Source organism: Natrix helvetica, assembly GCF_964273705.1.
Source record: "Natrix helvetica genome assembly, chromosome: 3".
NCBI classification, from domain to species: Eukaryota; Metazoa; Chordata; class Lepidosauria; order Squamata; family Natricidae; genus Natrix; species Natrix helvetica.
Genome location: NC_138549.1, coordinates 56,541,285 through 56,554,715, shown reverse-complemented (window position 1 = coordinate 56,554,715; position 13,431 = coordinate 56,541,285).

Sequence of the window (13,431 nt, the reverse complement as noted above, 5' to 3'; positions counted from 1 at the left end):
AGCCACTCCATTCGCTGATCTGAGCTTTCCCTGAGGAGTTAGACCAAATCTTATCTCACAATTGGCAAAGAACTCAATTCAGCCAGAAAACGTAACTTTTGACCCAGAGCTCAGTTTCAAGCAACATGCATATGTTAGTGGTTTCCTGAGTCGGGGAAACTACAAAACCACTCCATTCACTCATCTGAGCTTTCCCTGAGGAGTTAGGCCAAAGCTGATATCAGAATTGGCAAAAGAGCCCAATTCAGCCAGAAAGGTAACTTTTGACCCAGAGCTCAGTTTCGAACAACATGCATATGTTAGTGGTGTCCTGAGTCGGGAAAGCTAAAAAAAACCACTCCATTCGCTGATCTGAGCTTTCCCTGAGGAGTTAGACCAAAGCTTATCTCAGAATTGGCAAAAGAACTCAATTCAGCCAGAAAATGTAACTTTTGACCCAGAGCTCAGTTTCGAAAATACATGTTAGTGGTGTCCTGAGTCGGGAAAGCTAAAAAAAACCACTCCATTCGCTGATCTGAGCTTTCCCTGAGGAGTTAGACCAAATCTTATCTCACAATTGGCAAAGAACTCAATTCAGCCAGAAAACGTAACTTTTGACCCAGAGCTCAGTTTCAAGCAACATGCATATGTTAGTGGTTTCCTGAGTCGGGGAAACTACAAAACCACTCCATTCACTCATCTGAGCTTTCCCTGAGGAGTTAGGCCAAAGCTGATATCAGAATTGGCAAAAGAGCCCAATTCAGCCAGAAACATAACTTTTGACCCAGTTTCGAACAACATGCATATGTTACTGGTGTCCTGAGTCGGGGAAGCTAAAAAACCACTCCATTCGCTGATCTGAGCTATCCCTGAGGAGTTCGACCAAAGCTTATCTCAGAATTGGCAAAAGAGCCCAATTCAGCCAGAAAGGTAACTTTTGACCCAGAGCTCAGTTTCGAAAATTCATGTTAGTGGTGTCCTGAGTCGGGGAAGATACAAAACCATTCCATTCGCTGATCTGAGCTTTCCCTGAGGAGTTAGACCAAAGCTTATCTCGGAATTGTCAAAAGAACTCAATCCAGCCAGAAACATAACTTTTGACCCAGTTTCGAACAACATGCATATGTTACTGGTGTCCTGAGTCGGGGAAGCTAAAAAACCACTCCATTCGCTGATCTGAGCTTTCACTGAGGAGTTAGACCAAAGCTGATATCAGAACTGGCAAAAGAGCCCAAGTCATCCAGAATCGTAACTTTTGACCCAGAGCTCAGTTTCAAGCAACATGCATATGTTAGTGGTTTCCTGAGTCGGGGAAGCTACAAAACCACTCCATTCGCTCATCTGAGCTTTCCCTGAGGAGTTCGACCAAAGCTTATCTCAGAATTGGCAAAAGAGCCCAATTCAGCCAGAAAGGTAACTTTTGACCCAGAGCTCAGTTTCGAAGAACATGCATATATTAGTGGTGTTATGAGTCGGGAAAGCTAAAAAAAACCACTCCATTCGCTGATCTGAGCTTTCCCTGAGGAGTTAGACAAAATCTTATCTCAGAATTGGCAAAAGAACTCAATTCAGCCAGAAAATGTAACTTTTGACCCAGAGCTCAGTTTCGAAAATGCATGTTAGTGGTGTCCTGAGTCGGGGAAGCTACAGCACCAGTCCATTCGCTGATCTGAGCTTTCTCTGAAGAGTTAGACCAAATCTTATCTCACAATTGGCAAAGAACTCAATTCAGCCAGAAAAGGTAACTTTGGACCCAGAGCTCAGTTTCGAACAACATGCAAATGTTAGTGGGGTCCTGAGTAGGGGAAGCTAAAAAACCACTCCATTCGCTGATCTGAGCTTTCCCTGAGGAGTTAGACCAAAGCTGATATCACAATTAGCAAAAGATCCCAATTCATCCAGAAACGTAACTTTTGACCCAGAGCTCAGTTTCAAGCAACATACACATGTTAGTAGTGTCCTGAGTTGGGGAAGCTAAAGAACCACTCCATTCGCTGATCTGAGCTTTCCCTGAGGAGTTAGACCAAACCTTATCTCAGAATTGGCAAAAAAGCCCAATTCAGCCAGAAACGTAACTTTTGACCCAGTTTCGAACAACATACTTATATTAGTGGTGTCCTGAGTCGGGGAAGCTAAAAAACCACTCCATTCGCTCATCTGAGCTTTCCCTGAGGAGTTAGACCAAAGCTGATATCAGAATTGGCAAAAGAGCCCAATTCAGCCAGAAAGGTAACTTTTGACCCAGAGCTCCGTTTCGAACAACATACATATGTTACTGGTGTCCTGAGTTGGGGAAGCTAAAGAACTACTTCATTCGCTGATCTGACCTTTCCCTGAGGAGTTAGACCAAAGCTGATATCAGAATTGGCAAAAGAGCCCAATTCATCCAGAAACGTAACTTTTCACCCAGAGCTCAGTTTCAACCAACATGCATATGTTAGTGGTTTCCTGAGTCGGGGAAGCTAAAAAAACCACTCCATTCGCTGATCTGAGCTTTCCCTGAGGAGTTAGACCAAAGCTTATCTGAGAATTGGCAAAAGAGCCAAATTCAGCCAGAAAGGTATCTTTTGACCCAGAGCTCAGTTTCGAACAACATGCATATGTTAGTGGTGTCCTGAGTCGGGGAAGCTAAAAAAAACCACTCCATTCGCTGATCTGAGCTTTCCCCGAGGAGTTAGACCAAAGCTTATCTCAGAATTGGCAAAAGAACTGAATTCAGCCAGAAAATGTAACTTTTGACCCAGAGCTCAGTTTCGATAATTCATGTTAGTGGTGTCCTGAGTCTGGGAAGATACAAAACTATTCCATTCGCTGATCTGAGCTTTCCCTGAGGAGTTAGACCAAAGCTTATCTCGGAATTGGCACAAGAACTCAATCGAGGCAGAAAAGATGACTTTTGACCCAGAGCTCAGTTTCGAACAACATACATATGTTAGTGGTGTCCTGAGTCGGGGAAGCTAAAAAACCACTCCATTCGCTGATCTGAGCTTTCCCTGAGGAGTTAGACCAAAACTGATATCAGAATTGGCAAAAGAGCCCAATTCAGCCAGAAAGGTAACTGTTATTATTATTATTATTATTATTATTATTATTATTATTATTATTATTAATTGAATTTATTAGCCGCTCCCTTTCCAAGTAGGACTCGGGGCGGCGTACAATGGAGCATATAAACATAGAAGATGTATAAAAACACATAGACATACATACATACAAACCACACATACACATACACGGACACGGACACGGAGGAGGTAACAAATTACATCATATAGACAGTTAAAAATCAGCATTAAAATACCCCAATTGTAAGCACCCAATATGCAATTAAGAATTTAACGTTTAAAAGACAATTTAAAAAACAGTTAGGAGGAATAAGAGAAATTACGATTGAGCCAGGCCAGATAATTGAAAGAGGTGGGTCTTCAGCTGTACACGGAAGGAGCGGAGATCGGAAGTAATCCTGATGTCACGGGGGAGGTCATTCCACAGGGCTGGGCCCATCACAGAGAAGGCTCTGCTCCTGGGTGTCGCCCCCCCGGCACTGTTTGGCGGACGGCACCCGGAGAAGTCCCTCTCTGTGTGAGCGAATTGGTCGTAGGGATGTGTGGGGCAGGATGCGATCCTGCATGTAACTAGGCCCTATGCCATGAAGCGCTTTAAAGATCATAATCAAAACCTTGAAACGCACTCGGTAGACCACAGGAAGCCAGTGCAGCTCGCGCAGGAGAGGTGTTACAGGGGAGTATCTAGTCCTCCCCATAATCACCCGCGCGGCCGCGTTCTGGACCAACTGTAGTCTCCGAGTGCATCTCAAGGGAAGCCCCATGTAGAGAGCATTGCAGTAATCCAGGCGAGACGTCACTAGCGCATGGGTGACTGTGCGTAGGGCATCCCGGTCCAATAAGGGGCGCAATTGGCGCATCAGGCGGACCTGATGGAACGCCCCCCTTGCCACGGCTGTTACATGGTCATCCATGGACAGCCGGGCATCTAGGAGGACGCCCAAATTGCGCACCTGTTCCATGAGGGCTAGTTGGACGCCCCCAATGGCCAGAGATGGAAGCACCTGGTTGAACCGGGAGGCCGGAAGCCACAGCCACTCCGTCTTGGAAGGGTTGAGTTTTAGTCAGTTGCCATCCATCCAGACCCGTACGGCCTCCAGACACCGGGACATCATTTCGACGGCCTCATTGGGGTGGTTCGGGGTGGAAATGTATAGCTGAGTATCATCAGCATACAGATGATATCCCACCCCAAAACCACGGATGATCTCGCCCAGCGGTTTCATATATGTGTTGAACAGGAGAGGCGAGAGCACCGATCCCTGTGGCACTCCACATGTGAGTGGCCTCCGGGTCGAACTCTGCTCCCCTGCCAACACACGTTGCGTCCGATCAGAGAGGTAGGAGCCAAACCACCGTAAAACGGTGCCCCTGACTCATAGCCCCTCTAGCCGGTGCAACAGGATACCATGGTCGATGGTATCGAACGCCGCCGAGAGATCTAATAGGACCAGGATAGAGGAACAACCCCTATCTCTGGCCCTCCAGAGATCATCAACCAATGCGACCAAGGCCGTCTCCGTGCTGTGCCCGGGTCGGAAGCCGGACTGGCGCGGGTCTAGATAATCATTTTCCTCCAGGTGACGAGGGAACTGCTGTACCACCACACTCTCTACAACCTTCGCTAAAAAAGGAAGGTTGGAGACTGGACGATAATTGACTAGGTCCGTTGGGTCCAGGGAAGGCTTCTTGAGCAGGGGCCTCACCACCGCCTCTTTCAAGGCGGCCGGTAGGGACCCCTCACCCAACGAGGCGTTCACCAGGCCCAGGAGCCAGTCGCGCGTAACCTCCCAGGATGCCAGTACAAGCCAGGAGGGACACGGGTCCAATAAACATGTGGTGGGTCGCAGACGTCCACGCAACCTGTCCAAATCCTCGATGGCAACCGAGTCGAACTCCTCCCAAAGCGGTCCCTCAAGACTCGCCACGGGCGTCTCTACTGGACCACTGAAAGGGGCCCATCCCGTCCGGATTTGAGCGACTTTGTCCTGTAGATATTTCCCAAACTCCTCTGCTCTGCCCTGTAGTGGGGCTTCCCGTGGTCTCTCTAACAAGAGGGAGCGGGTCACCCGAAACAGGGCGGCAGGGCGGTTGTCTGCAGACGCAATAAGAGCGGCACAATGTTGACGTTTGGCCGCTCTTAATGCCATGAGGTACGTCTTCAAATATGCTCGTACCTGTGCTCGGTCAAATTCGGAACGGGAGGATCTCCAACGACTCTCTAGGCGTCTCTTGTGGCGTTTCATCACCCTTAGCTCCTCGGTAAACCAAGGTGCCAGGGTGGTTCGTCGCCGCAGGAGAGGCCGCAAAGGCGCCACCCGGTCTAGGGCCCCGGTAGTCGCACTATTCCATGCGTCTACCAGGTCCTCCACCCGGGGGCGGGTCAGGTCCACAGGAGGTGGCCCAAGTTCCGTCTGGAACCTATCTGGTTCCATCAGGCGCTTGGGGCGGAACCATCTAATACCTTCCAGTTCCGCCTCCTCGCGGCGGGGGGTAGCACCAGGGAAGTCCAGCCGGAGAAGTGAGTGATCCGACCATGACAGGGGAATAATGTCTAGATCCCCTATTCCCAGATCACTCGTCCACTGGCCAGAGACAAAAACCAGGTCCAGGGTGTGGCCTCCCTCGTGAGTAGGGCCCTGAATTAACTGGGTCAGGTCCATGGCTGTCATGGAAGCCATGAACTCCCACACCCCCTCAGACGCTTCTCCCATCGACGGCAGGTTAAAATCCCCCATCACTAAAAGTTTGGGGGTCTCAACCGCCACCGATGAGATCAGCTCAAGGAGTTCGGGCAGGGCCGCTGACGTATAGCGAGGAGCCAGGTATACTATCAGCAGGCCCAACTGCCTCCCTGGGCCCCATCTCACGACGAGGGACTCACACCCGGATGTCTGCGGCACGGTGAACTCTCTCGGCTCTAAGTCTTCCCGGATAATCACTGCTACCCCACCGCCCCTTCCCTGGGCCCGAGGCTGGTGAAATGCTCGATAACCTGGTGGGCACATTTCCACAAGGGGTAGACCTCCCTCGTGGTCCAACCAGGTCTCGGTTATTCCGGCGAGGTCCGGCTCCCCCTCCAAAATTAGATCGTAGATGAGGGGGGCCTTATTGACAACGGACCTCGCGTTGCATAACAGCAGTCTCAGGCCTTGGGTCTGTAGATCCTGACCACCTAGTATGCAGGGGTTGGTACAAACGACCGGGAATGACCAAAAGCCCCGGTCTCCCAACCGACTACGCGCTCTTAAATTGTCCTCACACCTGCCCCTCCCCACGACCGTTGGTATTAAGGAGCCCTGAACAGGAATGCTATCTTCCCTCTCCTCCCCCACTCCGCTCCCTCCTCTTTCGACCACACCTAAGTGCCTGGCTCTACCATCCCTCCTAACCGGTTCCCCCCCCCCACCCCTAGAACCCCTTACAATTTTTAAAAAAGAATTTATTAAAAAACCCCTCAATGTGCGCTTCCTCCACCTCTCTGGGTTAATAAACCCGTCCTCGAGGTGGGTCCTAGAAAGGGCAGGAGGACATAACTGCGAGAGGGGGGATTCCTGCAATAAAATAAGGTCAGACCTCGCATACATGACAAATAATAAATAGTAAATACACCGGGCTAAAGATGGATTCTGGGTGCTGAGGTGTTAAATAAGTCTACCCGTAAAAGTCATAACAGAACGGCAACCAAGATAACAAAATGGGAAAAAGAGGGATGGAGAAAGAAATAGGTAGAAGTAGCTAAAAATAAATAGGGCCCATAATAGGGGTTAGGCAGTTCTTAAAAGTCCATAAGAGGGTGAGCAGATGATTCATAGCGGCAGGGGGGGGGAGTTCAAATAGTTCCCCGCAGTTCTTCCAAGCCCCAGATGGTAAGAGTTCTCAGAGTCTATACGAAGGCAAGTGAACAATCCCTAATGGGGAGGGGGGTGGTGTCAGCGGCTCACCGTGCACCTTTCAAGCTCCAGCGTCGCCTCCGCGCCATTTCAGGAGGCCTCTGTTATTCACTCCGGCGCCCTCAACAAATCCAACATCCCCGGCGACTCAGATGTTTCACAACAGATGTTTCACGCCCAGCTCCAACCTCCCACGATCTCCACTGGGCTTCTAGAAGGCTCGGGGCTCCCGGCGGGTCCAGCGGGTCGGGGGATTGATGTTTAAAGCCCCCCGATGGTCTTCTGGGCCGCCTCTGCCACCAACACCTCCCTCCATCTTCTCTCGTATGGGACGCCATCGTGTCCCCGACACTAACCGCTCAGGGCGTCGTTGGTCTTACCTCAGGCTGTCGTAGCTGTCGTGGCTTGTAAAAAACGCCCGCAAACGCCAGCCAAATAGATCGAATCAGAACGCCAAGACGACAGCTCCAGCAGCCGTCGACGCCTGCAATCCCCCCGGAGTAAGCCGACGCGCCCAAAACGCCGACCGCCATTTCCCAGCTCACTTCAGATTTCAAAGCTCGATTTACTTTCTTCCGCTTTTCTGTGCCGTCCGGCCACCCTGGGGGACCACTAGGGTCCAGAAATAAGCCAGGGTGGTCATTGTGTAGATTTGTGGTCCTCCAGCTCGTCTACGGGCCAGCAGCACCCAGCCCAGGTCAAAAAGAGCCCCGAGAAAACACGGAGCTCAGAGGCTGACCGCCATCCTCCAGGAAGCTCCTCCTCCAGTCCTGTTGTTGACCCACAGCTAAGTTTCGAACCACATGCATATGTTAGTGGTGTCCTGAGTCGGGGAAGCTACAAAACCACTCCATTCGCTCATCTGAGCTTTCCCTGAGGAGGTCGACCAAAGCTTATCTCAGAATTGGCAAAAGAACTCAATCCAGGCAGAAAAGATGACTTTTTACCCAGAGCTCAGTTTCGAACAACATACACATGTTAGTGGTGTCCTGAGTCGGGGAAGCTAAAAAACCACTCCATTCGCTGATCTGAGCTTTCCCTGAGGAGTTAGACCAAAGCTTATCTCAGAATTGGCAAAAGAACTCAATTCAGCCAGAAAATGTAACTTTTGACCCAGAGCTCAGTTTCGAAAACACATGTTAGTGGTGTCCTGAGTCGCGGAAGCTACAGCACCAGTCCATTCGCTGATCTGAGCTTTCTCTGAGGAGTTAGACCAAATCTTATCTCACAATTGGCAAAGAACTCAATTCTGCCAGAAACGTAACTTTTGACCCAGAGCTCATTTTCGAACCACATGCATATGTTAGTGGTGTCCTGAGTCGGGGAAGCTAAAAAAACACTCCATTCGCTGATCTGAGCTTTCCCTGAGGAGTTAGACCAAAGCTTATAACAGAATTGGCAAAAGAGCCCAATTCAGCCAGAAACGTAACTTTTGACCCAGAGCTCAGTTTCGAACCACATGCATATGTTAGTGGTGTCCTGAGTCGGGGAAGCTAAAAAAACACTCCATTCGCTGATCTGAGCTTTCCCTGAGGAGTTAGACCAAAGCTTATATCAGAATTGGCAAAAGATCCCAATTCTGCCAGAAACGTAACTTTTGACCGAGAGCTCAGTTTCAAACCACATGCATATGTTAGTGGTGTCCTGACTCGGGGAGCTAAAAAATAACTCCATTCGCTGATCTGAGCTTTCCCTGAGGAGTTAGACCAAAGCTTATATCAGAATTGGCAAAAGAGCCCAATTCAGCCAGAAATGTAACTTTTGACCCAGAGCTAAGTTTCGAACCATATGCATAAGTTAGTGGTGTCCTGAGTCGGGGAAGGTAAAAAACCACTCCATTCGCTTATCTGAGCTTTCCCTGAGGAGTTAGACCAAAGATTATATCAGAATTGGCAAAAAATCCCAATTCTGCAGAAACGTAACTTTTGACCCAGAGCTCAGTTTCGAACCACATGCATATGTTAGTGGTGTCCTGAGTCGGGGAAGGTAAAAAACCACTCCATTCGCTGATCTGAGCTTTCCCTGAGGAGTTAGACCAAAGCTTATAACAGAATTGGCAAAAGAGCCCAATTCAGCCAGAAACGTAACTTTTGACCCAGAGCTCAGTTTCGAACAACATGCATATGTTAGTGGTGTCCTGAGTCGGGGAAGCTAAAGAAACCCACTCCATTCGCTGATCTGAGCTTTCCCTGAGGAGTTAGACCAAAGCTTATCTCAGAATTGGCAAAAGAACTGAATTCAGCCAGAAAATGTAACATTTGACCCAGAGCTCAGTTTCGAAAATTCATGTTAGTGGTGTCCTGAGTCTGGGAAGATACAAAACCATTCCATTCGCTGATCTGAGCTTTCCCTGAGGAGTTAGACCAAAGCTTATCTCGGAATTGGCAAAAGAACTCAATCAAGGCAGAAAAGATGACTTTTGACCCAGAGCTCAGTTTCGAACAACATACATATGTTAGTGGTGTCCTGAGTTGGGGAAGCTAAAGAACTACTTCATTCGCTGATCTGACCTTTCCCTGAGGAGTTAGACCAAAGCTGATATCAGAATTGGCAAAAGAGCCCAATTCATCCAGAAACGTAACTTTTCACCCAGAGCTCAGTTTCAACCAACATGCATATGTTAGTGGTTTCCTGAGTCGGGGAAGCTAAAAAAACCACTCCATTCGCTTATCTGAGCTTTCCCTGAGGAGTTAGACCAAAGCTTATCTCAGAATTGGCAAAAGAACTGAATTCAGCCAGAAAATGTAACTTTTGACCCAGAGCTCAGTTTCGAAAATTCATGTTAGTGGTGTCCTGAGTCTGGGAAGATACAAAACCATTCCATTTGCTGATCTGAGCTTTCCCTGAGGAGTTAGACCAAAGCTTATCTCGGAATTGGCAAAAGAACTCAATCGAGGCAGAAAAGATGACTTTTGACCCAGAGCTCAGTTTCGAACCACATGCATATGTTAGTGGTGTCCTGAGTCGGGGAAGCTACAGCACCAGTCCATTCGCTGATCTGAGCTTTCTCTGAAGAGTTAGACCAAAGCTTATCTCGGAATTGGCAAAAGAACTCAATCGAGGCAGAAAAGATGACTTTTTACCCACAGCTCAGTTTCGAACAACATACACATGTCAGTGGTGTCCTGAGTCGGGGAAGCTAAAAAACCACTCCATTCGCTCATCTGAGCTTTCCCTGAGGAGTTAGACCAAAGCTTATCTCAGAATTGGCAAAAGAACTCAATTCAGCCAGAAAATGTAACTTTTGACCCAGAGCTCAGTTTCGAAAATACATGTTAGTGGTGTCCTGAGTCGGGGAAGCTACACCACCAGTCCATTCGCTGATCTGAGCTTTCTCTGAAGAGTTAGACCAAATCTTATCTCACAATTGGCAAAGAACTCAATTCAGCCAGAAAAGGAAACTTTGGACCCAGAGGTCAGTTTCGAACAACATGCATATGTTAGTGGTCTCCTGAGTCGGGGAAGCTAAAAAAACCCACTCCATTCGCTTATCTCAGCTTTCCCTGACGAGTTAGACCAAAGCTTATCTCAGAATTGGCAAAAGAACTGAATTCAGCCAGAAAATGTAACTTTTGACCCAGAGCTCAGTTTCGAAAATTCATGTTAGTGGTGTCCTGAGTCTGGGAAGATACAAAACCATTCCATTTGCTGATCTGAGCTTTCCCTGAGGAGTTAGACCAAAGCTTATCTCGGAATTGGCAAAAGAACTCAATCGAGGCAGAAAAGATGACTTTTGACCCAGAGCTCAGTTTCGAACCACATGCATATGTTAGTGGTGTCCTGAGTCGGGGAAGCTACAGCACCAGTCCATTCGCTGATCTGAGCTTTCTCTGAAGAGTTAGACCAAAGCTTATCTCGGAATTGGCAAAAGAACTCAATCGAGGCAGAAAAGATGACTTTTTACCCACAGCTCAGTTTCGAACAACATACACATGTCAGTGGTGTCCTGAGTCGGGGAAGCTAAAAAACCACTCCATTCGCTCATCTGAGCTTTCCCTGAGGAGTTAGACCAAAGCTTATCTCAGAATTGGCAAAAGAACTCAATTCAGCCAGAAAATGTAACTTTTGACCCAGAGCTCAGTTTCGAAAATACATGTTAGTGGTGTCCTGAGTCGGGGAAGCTACACCACCAGTCCATTCGCTGATCTGAGCTTTCTCTGAAGAGTTAGACCAAATCTTATCTCACAATTGGCAAAGAACTCAATTCTGCCAGAAACCTAACTTTTGACCCAGAGCTCAGTTTCGAACCACATGCATATGTTAGTGGTGTCCTGAGTCGGGGAAGCTAAAAAAAACCACTCCATTCGCTTATCTGAGCTTTCCCTGAGGAGTTAGACCAAAGCTGATCACAGAATTGGCAAAAGAACTCTATTCAGCCAGAAAATGTAACTTTTGACCCAGAGCTCAGTTTTGAAAATACATGTTAGTGGTGTCCTGAGTCGGGGAAGCTACACCACCAGTCCATTCGCTGATCTGAGCTTTCTCTGAAGAGTTAGACCAAATCTTATCTCACAATTGGCAAAGAACTCAATTCAGCCAGAAAAGGTAACTTTGGACCCAGAGGTCAGTTTCGAACAACATTCATATGTTAGTGGTCTCCTGAGTAGGGGAAGCTAAAAAACCATTCGCTGATCTGAGCTTTCCCTGAGGAGTTAGACCAAAGCTTATATCAGAATTGGCAAAAGAGCCCAATTCAGCCAGAAACGTAACTTTTGACCCAGAGCTCAGTTTCGAACCACATGCATATGTTAGTGGTGTCCTGAGTCGGGGAAGCTAAAAAAACACTCCATTCGCTGATCTGAGCTTTCCCTGAGGAGTTAGACCAAAGCTTATATCAGAATTGGCAAAAGATCCCAATTCTGCCAGAAACGTAACTTTTGACCCAGAGGTCAGTTTCGAACCACGTGCATATGTTAGTGGTGTCCTCAGTCGGGGAAGCTAAAAAACCACTCTATTCGCTGATCTGAGCTTTCCTAGAGGAGATACCCCAAAGATAAAATCAGAATTGGCAAAAGAGCCCAATTCAGCCAGAAACGTAACTTTTGACCCAGAGCTCAGTTTCCAACCACATGCATATGTTAGTGGTGTCCTGAGTCGGGGAAGCTAAAAAACCACTCCATTCGCTGATCTGAGCTTTCCCTGAGGAGTTAGACCAAAGCTTATATCAGAATTGGCAAAAGATACCAATTCTACCTGAAACGTAACTTTTGACCCAGAGCTCAGTTTCGAACCACATGGATATGTTAGTGGTGTCCTCAGTCGGGGAAGCTAAGAAACCACTCCATTCGCTGATCTGAGCTTTCCTTGAGGAGATACCCCAAAGATAAAATCAGAATTGTCAAAAGATCCCAATTCTGCCACAAACGTAACTTTTGACCCAGAGCTCAGTTTCGAACCACATGCATATGTTAGTGGTGTCCTGAGTCGGGGAAGCTAAAAAACCACTCCATTCGCTGATCTGAGCTTTCCCTGAGGAGTTAGACCAAAGCTTATATCAGAATTGGCAAAAGATCCCAATTCTGCCTGAAACCTAATTTTTGACCCAGAGCTCAGTTTCGAACCACATGCATATGTTAGTGGTGTCCTCAGTCAGGGAAGCAAAAAAACAACTCCATTCGCTGATCTGAGCTTTCCTTGAGGAGATACCCCAAAGATAAAATCAGAATTGGCAAAAGAGCCCAATTCAGCCAGAAACGTAACTTTTGACCCAGAGCTCAGTTTCAAACTACATGCATGTTAGTGGTGTCCTCAGTCGGGGAAGCTAAAAAACAAGTCCATTCGCTGATCTGAGCTTTTCTTGAGGAGATACCCCAAAGATAAAATCAGAATTGGCAAAAGAGCCTAATTCAGCCAGAAACGTAACTTTTGACCCAGAGCTCAGTTTCGAACCACATGCATATGTTAGTGGTGTCTTCAGTCGGGGAAGCTAAAAAACCACTCTATTTGCTGATCTGAGCTTTCCTTGAGGAGATACCCCAAAGATAAAATCAGAATTGGAAAAAGAGCCCAATTCAGCCAGAAACGTATTGACCCAGAGCTCAGTTTCGAACCACATGCATATGTTAGTGGTGTCCTGAGTCGGGGAAGCTAAAAAACCACTCCATTCGCTGATCTAAGCTTTCCCTGAGGAGTTAGACCAAAGCTTATATCAGAATTGGCAAAAGATCCCAATTCTGCCTGAAACGTAACTTTTGACCCAGAGCTCAGTTTCAAACCACATGCATATGTTAGTGGTGTCCTCAGTCGGGGAAGCTAAAAAACAACTCCATTCGCTGATCTGAGCTTTCCTTGAGGAGATACCCCAAAGATAAAATCAGAATTGGCAAAAGAGCCCAATTCAGCCAGAACGTAACTTTTGACCCAAAGCTCAGTTTCGAACCATATACATATGTTAGGGGTGTCCTCAGTCGGGGAAGCTAAAAAACAACTCCATTCGCTGATCTGAGCTTTCCCTGAGGAGTTAGACCAAAGCTTATATCAGAATTGGCAAAAGA